Genomic DNA, 12497 nt, shown 5'->3' on the forward strand with positions numbered 1-12497 from the left:
CATTTATCAACATATTTATCATGTCCACTTTTCTTCCCTCCTTTGTGTTCATCTAAGTTTCCATGTGGTGTCATATTCCTTCATCTTGAAGAACTTCCTTTATCATTTCATAGATAAAGGTCTGCTAGTGACACATTCTCTGAAATGCTGAAAGAAAAAACAAAACCGTCAACCTGTAATTCTGTATCCAGCAAAGGTAACTTTCAACATTTAAGTAAAATAAAGACATTTTCAGACAAACATTTTTGAAGATTATCTTTGCTGGAGATAGAATTACAAGTTGACTCTCTTTTTTTTCTTTCAGCACTTAAAGTCATTGTTCCATTTTCCTCTTGGTTGCATTGTTTCTGACAAGAAGTCAGAATGAATTATTATCTTTGTAATCCTGCATATGATGTCCTTTTAAAGAGTATATCTGTTTTCAGCCATTTAATATGATTTCTTTGTGCTTATCCTGTTTAGGGATTTTGAGATCTTCCATCTATGGATGGACATTATTCCAATAAAATCTGGAACGTTTTGGATCATTATTTCCTACGAAAATATTTCCCCTCCACTTCCTTGTCTCCTTTTACAGGTGTGTTAGACTGCTTGATGTTGTTCTACAAGTCACAGAGATTGTTCATTTATTGGAGTCTTTTTCTTTCTGTTTCAATGTGCTTCTATTCTATATTTTCAAATCCTGTGTCTTCATGTTTCCTGATAATTATTTCATTCAGTTTTTATTCTAATATTAACTAAAATTTTATTTCAAAGGTATATTTTTCATCTCCATAAATTGTATTTGACTCTTCTCTTCCATAAATATTATGTTACCTTTAAATCCTTGAGTTTTAAGAAATATGCTGTAGAAGTTTAAAGTTTCTTTGATGACTCTATCATCTCTGCTATTTCTGGTATATGTATTGCCTCATTTTTCTCATGGTTGTAGGTTACATTTTCACATGTGTAGTAATTTTTTGTTGGATGCTAGACATTAGTGACTGGATTTTGCTGTCTTCCTTTAAAGAAATTTTTGTTTTGGCAGCCATAAGTTACCTATGGATCATTTGATGCATGTTTTTAAGATTTGTTAGGTAGGATTAGAGTAGTCTTTATGCTACAGCTGATTTGGCTCTAGTACTACCATGTGATTTTTCTGGGGTATCTGCTGAATGGCCTCAGTGTTCAATGATTTTTCTCCACTCTACCTGCTAGAATTCTAACATCTCCCACCTCTTTGTGAGCTCTAAGAATTGTTCCCTTATTGCTTCTTGAGAGTTTCTCAGAATTTCATCCCATACATGCACAGCTTAGTTGCAACTAAAGACTCAAGGGGATACTTCTGCATATTTCTGGAGATCTTTCTCAGCATACTTCCTTCTTCTCTTTTACCATGCCCTGCTAATTCTTGTCCCCTTAGCCTCTCTGAACTCTATCTCTGTCTTCTCAATTGTTTGAATTTCTTCCCCTGTGACACACTAAAAGATGCCGTCAAGCAGAAAGCCAAAGTGATTATAGGAGCCCCTTCATTTGTTTCCATTCTCTCAAACATCATAGTCCTGCACTGCCTGTTGCTCAATGACAAAAAGTAGTTTATTAATATATTTTGTCCAGTTTTCTAATTCTGTCCAGAAAAAGAAATTCACGTATATAATCTTTTTAGAAGCTTTTACATTTAGAACTTCATTCCTTCTGGAATTTATTTTTATGCATAATGTGAAAAGGTGGCTGGAAGTGACTTTTTTTTCTATACGTGTACCCAGTAGTTTCAACAATACTTATTGAATAGTTTATCTTCTCCCCATCACTTTACAGTCACCTGCCATGTCAAGTTTCTACATTTGCATTCACCCATTCATACTATTGTATTCATTTGGTTCTTATCTCCCCAGCATTAGTATTTCACTGGTTTAATTACCATAGCTTTATAACAAGCCTACATTTCCGGTAGAGCAAGTCCTACTTCTTTATAATTTTCTTGTCTACTTGAAACCTTTTACTTTTCCATTTGACTTCTAATAACAATGTTCAAGTTTCACACACACACAAATTACTTTGGTATTTTAATTGGAAATGCATTGTATTTATATGTTTGTATGGGAAAATTCAATGTCTTCATGATATCATCTTTTCATCAATGAATAGCATATATCTCTCCATTTATTTGTTTCAGTATGTCCTTCTGTAAAATTTTTCTTCATGATATCTTGCTTATGTCTGGTCAAATTTACCCCTTTGAAGTTTCTGTTGTAGTTGTGTATGGGATTTAAATTTTTTTCTTTTTTCTTTCTTTTAAAAAATGTTTTGCTGGATGATGGCCAACTTTAAGGTTGTGAGCTTTCTGAGGTCTTCAGGAGGCACCCTGCACAAATGTCAAGTATCTCCTTTTGACATTGTATGCCATTCATTGTGACATCTATAGGCAAGGATCAGATTTGGTGGGACTTTTTTTAATACTACATATGTGTGTAAAACATTCTATAAGAAACACAAGTCAGAAGGAAGATAGAGCTTATGAAACTTCCTCCAGGCCTTTAGAGCCTGTAATACACAGTTCTCTCTCTCTCACTCTCTCTTTTTCTGACAATGGGCACATCCAATGCATTTTTTAAATTGAATTTATTAGGGTGACATTGGTTAATAAAATTATATAGGTCTCAGGTGTACAATTATATAATGTATCATCTGTATATTGTATTGTGTGTTCACCACCCCCAGTCATGTCTTTTTCCATCACTATTTATCCCCTTTTACTCTCTTCTACCTCCCTCCACCGCCTTTCCCTCTGGTAATCACCATACTGTTGTCTGTGTCTTATGAGGGTTGGTGTTTTTGTTTGGTTGGTTTTTGCTTAAATTTTTAAAATTATTTTTCTAATAGTTTGTTGCTAGTAAGGTATGTCAACTTCATATACTGATTAGGTATATAGCAAGGTTGCTAAGCTCTCTCATTAGGTCTAACTGCTTGTTTCCAGCTTTTTCTGTATGTTTTTATAACGACTCTAATCCTCTTATTTCTTTATTGAGCTGGCTAGAACTGCCAATATAAGATAATAGGAGCAATGATGATAAGTATCTGGTTTCTCATTTCTGAATTTTAAAAAAATTGGGGGGATTTTACTCTTAGGAACAATGTTTGGTGTAGGTTTTTGCCGTAATTCTTTTATCCTAATCTTTATAATGAGTGCATATAGAATTTATTAGAATGTCCACTCAGACACTCTTTCCCCACCCGCTGAATATCTGTTTGCGTCTGTTGCTACACACTCTAGCTTTTGTTTTGTAACTAGGAGAAGAGAGAGAAGGAGGTGTATGCCATGATGAGGAGGAAAGAGGATGGAGAGAATGCAAAAACAAAACAAAACAAACAAACAAACAAACAAACAAAACCCGCTTCCCTGCCAGCCCACAGCCTGCGCCAGAAGGCTGCCTTCCCAGGAGACATCATCCACCGCCAAAGCCGTGAGACATGTTTGTGCCAGGGCCCCAGTTTCTCTCGTGTCCGCATGGTGACAGACCCACCGCACCGGCCGGCCTTCTCTCCAGATGCCGTCACTGCCCATCAAGGCATTTCTGTATCTTTGGCTTTGCCTCTTTCTCATGCACTTCAACAGCGACAGCCTTTCCTCCACACCCCCTCTAGGAAAACAGGTAAGGGACGCTGTGCGTCCACAGCACCTCAGCTCTGTGCTCCTGTCACCTGCTTGCCTTTACCCAAAATGCCAAAGGCACAAACAGACTCCTGTTTGGTGTCATTTGTTTGCGCCAGTGGAGTCCTGTGAGGTCTCTGCCACCCCTTGCTCATACTGAGAAGGGGAAAGCACTAAGGCCGATGTAGTGCACAGCAAGGGGTGGGGCTGGGCTTCCCGTGTCTCTCCCCACTGCCACCCCAGGAGCCCCAATGCCCTGTTCTTTCTGTCCCTTTGCCAGCAGACATTACTGAGCACCTCACAGGTGCCCAGCGCTGCGGGGGTGGGGGCACAGGATCCAATGGCGAGAGCCCGCTCCCGGGCAGGAGACAAAGCGCAGAGCAGGCACCCAGGGTCTCGGGAGAAGCCCCACGTTGTCCAGCATGGGCTCCAAGTCTCCGGTTTTCTTTTAAGAAAATGTTTACTTTGAAATAATTATAGATTCAGGAAGTTGCAAAGAAATGTACAGGAAACTGTATATGCTTCACCCAGTTTCCCCCAAGGCTGGCATCTTACATAACTACCTACGCTATCAACACAAGGAAGCTGGCATTGGTACAATCCATGGTTGATTTAGATTTCACCAGTTACATATGCACGTGTGTGTGTGTGTGTGTGTGTGTGTGTGTGTGAGAGAGAGAGAGAGAGAGAGAGAGAGAGAGAGAGAGGCTGTATGCAATTTATCACACATGCAGCTTTGTGTAACCATCACCCCAGTCAAGATACTTAACCGGGCCATCATCACCAGACTCCCTCCAGACTCCCTCCAACTACTCCTTTATGGACATTCCTCCCCTTTCCTCACCATCCTCTCTCATCCCTCCTGGCAATCACTAACCTATTCTCAATCTCTATAATTACATCATTTCAAAAATGTTATATAAATGGAATCATGTAATGTTATCCTATTGAAATTGGCTTTTTAAAAACAAACAAACATAATTTCCTACAGGTTTCTCCAAGCTTTTGTGTGTATTAACAACACATCATGCCTTTTTATTGCTGAGTAGTATTCCACGGGATGGATGCACATAGTTTGTTGAACTATTTACCCACGTAAGGATATTTGGGAAGTTTCCAGGTTGCGTATATTAATATATAGCTTTTATGAACATTTATGTATATGGTAAGTTCCTACATGAAAATAAATTTCAATTTCTCTGAGACAAATGCCCAAATGTGCAATTGCTCAGTTGTATGGTAAGTCAGTCCACTTATAGTTGTAACAAGAACTGCCAAATTCTTTCCCAGAGTGGCTGACCATTGTATAGTTTCCCACCAGCAAAGCACGAGTGGTCCAGTTTCTCCACATCCTCCCCAGCATTTTTGTTTAGCCGTGTAAGCAGTTAGTGTGCAATAATATCCAATGTCATTTTGATTTGCATTTCTCTAACAGCTGATGATGTGGAGCATCTTCTCACGTGCTTATTTGCATCTGTATATCCTCGTCAGTAAAATGTCTGTGTAGGTTTTTGCTCATTTTATTATTGGATTGTTTGGGGTATTTTTACTGTTGAGTTTTGAGAGTACTTTATACAGTCTAGGTACAAGTCCTTTACCAGATGTGTGATTTTTCTCCTAGTCTGTATTTTTTCCCTTTCGTCCTGAGTTTTATAGGCAAACATTTTTATTTTAATTTTTATGAGGTCCAGTTTATCAAACTCTCCTTTTATGGATCATGCTTTCAATGTCTGTCTCAGAACTCTTTGTTTAGTCCTTGATTCTGAACATTCCTTCCTATGTTTATTTCTAGACATTTTATAAGTTTACATTTTACATTTAAGTCCATGGTCCATTTTGAATTAATTTTTGTATAAGGTATGAAGCTTAGATCAAGGTTCAGTTTTTTTGCCCATGAATATAAAATTGTTTCAGTACCATTTACTGAAAAGTTGTCCCCCAGCCTGGCCGGTATTGCTCAGTGGTTAAGTACCGACCTATGAACCAGGAGGTTAGAGTTCGATTCCCAGTTAGGGTACATGCCCAGGTTGTGGGCTCGGTCCCCAGTAGGGAGCATGCAGGAGGCAGCCAGTCAATGATTCTCTCTCGTCATTGATGTATCTATATCTCCCTCTCCCTTCCTCTTTGAAATCAATAAAACTATATATTTTTTAAAAAGTTGTCCCTCCTTCATTGAATTGCTTTTGCTCCTCTGTCAGATATTAATTGGGCATATTTGTGTGGATTTATTTTTGTGTAATCTATTCTGTTCTGCTATCTGTTTATCCCTCTGCAGGCAACCACATTGTCTAATTACCATATGTAATGAACTTCCGCTTTGTATTTTTTTCCCAAAATTGTTTTGACCAAACTAGGGCCTGTATATTTCTATATAAATTTTAGAACAAGCTTGTCTATGTCTACAAAAAACTTACTGAGAATTTGGTAGGAATTGCATGAAACCTACAGGTGATTTGAGGGAGACTTAGCATCTTTACTATGTTGAGTCTTCCAATCAATGAACATAGTATATTTCTCCAAGTTCTTAGGTCTTCAGTTTCTATCATCAGCACTTTATAATTTTGTTCATGTTTAGTTGAACATATATATTGTTTAATTGTGATATAATGGACATGTAACAGCATTTTGTAATTTTCATCATATAGATCTGTACATGTTTTGTTAGGTTTGTACCTAAGTATTTAACTTTTAAAAAAAAATATTTTATTGATTTTTTACAGAGAGGAATAGAATTAGAAACATCGATGAGAGAGAAACATCGATCAGCTGCCTCCTGCACACCTCCTACTGGGATGTACCCACAACCAAGGTACATGCCCTTGAGGGGAATCAAACCTAGGACCTTTCAGTCCGCAGGCCGACACTCTATCCACTAAGCCAAACCAGTTAGGGCAGTATTTAACTTTTTAAGAGCAATTGTAAATGGTATTTCATTTTGGTTTCCACTTGTTCATTATCAGTATATATAAATGCAACTGATTTTCATGTGTTGATCTTATACCTTGCAACCTTACTGAACTCATTTATTCTAGGAGTTGTTTTTACTACTTTGGGACTTTACTAGTATATCATCTGCAAATAGAGATCATTTAATTTTTCCATTCCAATTTTTATGCTTTTTATTTATTTTCCTTGCCTTATTACAGCGGCTAAAACGACAAGTACTATATTGAATAAATTTAGTCAGAATGGAAATCCTTATTTTGTTTCTGACCTTGGAGGGAAAGCATTTGGTCTTTCACTATTAAGTATGATATAAGTTATAGGTTTTTTGTAGATGCGTTTTATGAGATTGAGGAAGTTCCCTTATATTCCTACTGTACCAAGACTTGTCATCATAAATGGGTGTTCAATTTTGTTAAATGCCTGATTCGTATCAATTAATATCATATGATTTTTCTTTTTTAGTCTGTTGAGATGAATTACATTGATTGATTTTCAAATTGTGAACCAATCTTGCATACCTGGAATAAACCCCACTTGGTCATTGCGTATTATTCTTTTTATACATTGCTGGATTCAATTTTCTAGAATTTCATTAAGGATTATTATATCTAAGTTCATGACAGATATTGGTCTGTAGTTGTTTTCTTTCTTTCAGGATTTGGTATCAAGGTAATACTGGCCTCAATAAAATGAGAAGAGAAGATTCTTTTGTTTTCTGAGAATATGTAGAATTGGTGTTCATGAGTGGTCTGAAACATCCTTTTTTGAATGTTTGGTAAAATTCTTTAATAGAAGCCGAAACCGGTTTGGCTCAGTGGATGGAGCGTCGGCCTGAGGACTGAAGGGTCCCGGGTTTGATTCCGGTCAAGGGCATGTACCTGGGTTGCGGGCACATCCTCAGTGGGGGATGTGCAGGAGGCGGCTGATCGATGTTTCTCTCTCATTGATGTTTCTGACTCTCTATCTCTCTCCCTTCCTCTCTGTAAAAAATCAATGAAATATATTAAAAAAAATTCTTTAATAGAAACATCAGGGCCTGGATATTTCTTTTTCAGGTGCTTTGTAATCACAAATTTATTTTTAAAAAATTTTTCAAAATATATTTTTATTGATTTTTTTTTTTTTTTACAGAGAGGAAGGGAGAGGGATAGAGAGTTAGAAACATCAATGAGAGAGAAACATCTATCAGCTGCCTCCTGCACACCCCCTACTAGGGATGTGCCCGCAACCAAGGTACATGCCCTTGACACGAATCAAACCTGGGTCCTTTAGTCTGCAGGCCAAGGCTCTATCCACTGAGCCAAACTGGTTAGGGTTATAATCACAAATTTAAATTCTGTAATAGTTATAGACATATTTAGGCTATCTATTTAATTTTGCTAAGGTTTATAGTTTCAAGTAATTTAGTACATTCTAAGTTGTTGAATTTATTAGTGTAAAGTTATCACAGTATTCCATTATTATGTATTTAATGGCTGCAGGATCTATTGTAAAAATCCCATTTCATTCTAGTATTAGTGATGTGTGTCTTCTCTCTTTTTTAATCTTTGTTGATCCTGATAGAGGTTTATCAAGTTTTAAAAATATTTTTAAAGAACCATATTTTAGTTTAATTTTTTCTATTGTTTTCCTTGTTTTAATTTTGTTGATTTCTGCTGTTATTTCCTTCTATCTGCTTGCTTTGGATTTATTATGTCCCTCTTTGTGCCTAGTAATTTTATTTGATCTGAAGTCTACTTTATCTGATATTAATATTGCCACTCTTGTTTTATTTAAAAAGTGTTTGCATGATTTATTTTTCCATCCTTTACTTATTTTATTGAGATATAATTGACATTTAACATTATATTAGTTTCAGAGGTACAACAGAATGATTTGATATTTATCTACACTAATAAAAGATAAACATGCAAATTGACCGTGCCTTTGCTATGCCTTAAGCCACGCCCACCAGCCAATCAGAGCGACTATATGCAAATTAACCCAACCAAGATGGCGGCCGGAAGCCACGGAGCTGGAGCAAGCAGGAGGCTTGGTTGCCTCAATAATGGAGGAAGCCAAGCTTCCCAGCTGTCGTGGTCCAGCTCTGAGCTCCACTCAAAGCAACAAAGTTTCAATTATAGAAGGTAAATAAACCCCAGATACCTGCTTTCAGCCAGCTGTGGCCACGGAGCTGGAGCGAGCAGGAGTGGGTTGCCCCTGGCAATGGAGGAAGCCAAGCTTCCCTCCTGCCTGCCCTCTCAAGACTACAAAGTTTCAATTATAGAAGGTAAATAAATCCCAGAATTAGAAAAAAGAAAAAAAGGAGAGCCTGGGAGCTTCCATCATCTGGAGGGCTTGGCGAGCGTGAAAACGGCCCTCAGCCCCTCACCCAGACTGGCCAGGCACCCCAGTGGGGACCCCCCACCCTAAAGGTGGTGTGGCCAGCCTGCAAACAGCCATCAGCCCCTCACCCAGACTGGCCAAACCTCCATGGGGTGAGGGTCCCCACTGGGGGGGGAGGGCTTGACCAGCCTGCAAACAGCCATCAGCCCCTCACCCAGGCTGGCCAGGCACCCCAGTGAGGACCTCCACCCTGAGGGGGGTGTGACCAACCTGCAAACAGCCATCAGCCCCTCACCCAGGCTGGCCAGGCACCCCAGCGGGACCCCCACTCTGATCCAGGACACCCTTCAGGGCAAACCAGCCGGCCCTCACCCATGCACCAGGCCTCTATCCTATATAATAAAAGGGTAATATGCAAACTGACCCTAACAGCAGAAAGACTGGGAATGACTGGTCACTATGACACACACTGACCACCAGGGGGCAGATGCTCAATGCAGGAGCTGCCCCCTAGTGGTCAGTGCACTCCCACAGGGGGAGCTCTGCTCAGCCACAAGCCAGGCTGACGGCTGCCAGTACAGCAGTGGTGGTGGGAGCCTCTCCCGCCTCCTCAGCAGTGCTAAGGATGTCCAACTGCAGCTTAGGCCTGCTCCCCGCTGGCAAGTGGACATCCCCCAAGGGCTCCTGGGCTGCCAGAGGGATGTCTGACTGCCAGCTTGAGCCTGATCCCCCAGGGAGCAGGCCTAAGCCAGCAGGTGGACATCCTCTGAAGGGTCCCAGGCTGCAAGTGGGCATAGGCCAGGCTGAGGGACTCCCTCCCAGCCCCCCACCCCCCAGTGCACAAATTTTTGTGCACCAGGCCTCTAGTATATTATAAAATGATCAACACAATAAGTCTTAACATCCATCACCTCACATATTTACAATTTTTTTCTTGTAATGAAAACTCTTAGCAACTTTCAAATATACAACACAGTATTATTAACAATAGTGGCTGTGCTGTACATTACATCCCAGGACTAATTTATTTTATAATTGGAATTTGTATCTTTTGACCACATTCACCCATTTCACCCACCACAGGAGGCTACAAAGTGATCTGCAGATGGTTGTTGCTTGTGCTGGGTTTGGAGGTACTTGGGAGAGGCAAAGCTTAAATTGAGACTGGGTGCCACTAGTGCCAGGCTTGGGGCCACTTAGCAAGAGTTATGGGGCATGCCAAGGCCAGACACTGCTTTTTGGGGGTTTGTGAACCTTTGAGAGATTTTAGGAAAGTCCATAGCCTAAACAGAGACAGGCCATTTGTACTAGTAAGTGGCTTGGGAGGGCCACAAGTTGAGTGGACCAAGGTCTTAGGGAATCACCAAGGCAAGGTGAAGGTTATTAGCCAGGTTAATGGAGACCCAGACTTGGTGGCCACCTGCACTTGCAGTCTGTGAGGTGGGGGAGAGGGCTCAAAAAGAGAACAATGGCATCTTTCAGCACTTCTGCCTGGAAGAAAGCTGCTGTCCAGTCCTGGCCCTGAAGCTAGGCAATTCAGTTCCTCCCCATATGTCCCTAGCATATTTTTGAGCAGCTGCCCTGGCACTGGAGTTCAGAGTAAGTGAGTCCATCAGTGAGAAAATCCATGCATGGGCCCTTTAAGAGGAATGCCTGGGACTTCAGCAGCCCTCTGTCTCACTCAGCTATAATCACCCCTGGTTTTCACAGCCAGAAGTTATGGGAACTTCTCTTCCTGGCACTAGAACCCTGGGCTGGATGGGGAGCCTAGTGTGGGGCTGAGACCCCTCACTCCTTCTCTGCAGCTGAGGTCTCTCTCCCTATTCTTTTTTTTTTTTCCAGAGAGGAAGGGAGAGGGAGAGAGAGAGAGAGAGAAACATCAATGATGAGAGAGAATCATTGATTGGCTGCCTCTAGCATGACCCTTATTGGGGATCAAGCCCACAGCCTAGGCATGTGCCCTTGACAGGAATCAAACACGGGACCCTTTAGTCTGCAGGCCGATGCTCTATCCACTGAGTCAAACCAGCCAGGGCCCGCTCCCTATTCTTAACCAATACACATGGGTGTGGGGTCTGCCCTGTTCAGCGTCTATACCTCTCTTACCAGTCTCCATGTGGGCTCTTCTATGTATCTTTAGTTGTAGGACTTTTGTTCAACTAGACTTTAGGTGGGTATTGTTTTGTAGTTTAGTTGTAATTTCAATGTGGCTCTGGTGGGAAGTGAGCTTAGTGTTTATGTATTCTGCCATTTTGACCAGAAATGAAAACATTTATTTTTAAAGTACTTATTGATATTTAGAGCTTAAATCTTTCATTTTATTATTTGTTTTTCTATTTGTCACCTTTGATTCTCACCTGTGTTTCTTTTTCCTTGCCTTTCTGTGGCCATTAGTGCAATTTAAGAGTTTTGTTTTGGTTTCTTTATGATTTTTTAGTATATTGCTTTGTGTAGTTTTTATGGTTCTAGGTATGACTATATACATATATAATGTCACAGTCCACAGGAGTCAATGTTTGACCACTTTAATTGAAGTGTAGAAACCATACTTCCAATTAGATACTTTTCCTAACCCCATTTTTAAACATAATTGTCTTAATGCCAAAATATTTCACTTATTTGTGAATCTTAAATATAAAATTAATAAACAAAATGTAAACAAACTCATAAATACAGAGAACAAACTGGTGGTCACCAGATGGGAAGGGGTTGGGTAGGTGGGTAAAAAGGGTGACGAGATTAAGTACAAATTTTCCAGATATAAAAATAGTCATGGGGATGTAAAGTACAGCACAGGAAATATACTCAATAATATTGTGACAACTATGGATGGTGTCAGATGGGTATTAGATGTATCAGAGTGATCAGTTTGTAAGCTATATAAAAGTCTAATCATTATGTTGTACATCTGAAACTAATATCACATGTCAACTATAATTGAAAAATACATTTAAAAACAATTGTCTTGCCCTGACCGGTTTGGCTCAGTGGATAGAGCGTCGGCCTGTGGACTGAAGGGTCCCGGGTTCGATTCCAGTCAAGGGCATGTACCTTGGTTGCAGGCATATCCCTAGTGGGGGGTGTGCAGGAGACAGCTGATCAATGTTTCTCTCTCATCGATGTTTCTAACTCTCTATCCCTCTCCCTTCCTCTCTGTAAAAAATCAATAAAATATATTTCAAAAAAATAAAAATAAATAAAAACAATTGTCTTAAGTGTTTTCTCTATATATTGGATGCCATATCAGATGACATTATAAATTCTGCTTCATCCACAATATATGATTAAAGAAACTCATGAGGTAAAGGATAGTCTATTGTATTTACTTCTATTTTTACCCATTTCATTGTTTGTCTTTCCTTTCTGGATGTCCCAGCCTCCTTCTGTTATTTTCTTTCTGTTTGGAGAGCTTCCTCTAAGGATAGATATGCAAGCAACATATTCTCTTAGTATTTCTTTGTCTGAGAATGACTTTATTTTCCCTTTGTTCCTGAAGGTTAGTTTCACTGAATAGAGGATTTGCAGTTGACAATTCTTTTCTTCCAGCACTTGAAAAATGTTGAGCCTCCATAGTTTCAAATGAGAAATTCATTGT

The sequence above is a fragment of the Myotis myotis genome, unplaced genomic scaffold (genome assembly GCF_014108235.1).
Source record: "Myotis myotis isolate mMyoMyo1 unplaced genomic scaffold, mMyoMyo1.p scaffold_m19_p_19, whole genome shotgun sequence".
In the NCBI taxonomy this organism is placed as follows: Eukaryota; Metazoa; Chordata; class Mammalia; order Chiroptera; family Vespertilionidae; genus Myotis; species Myotis myotis.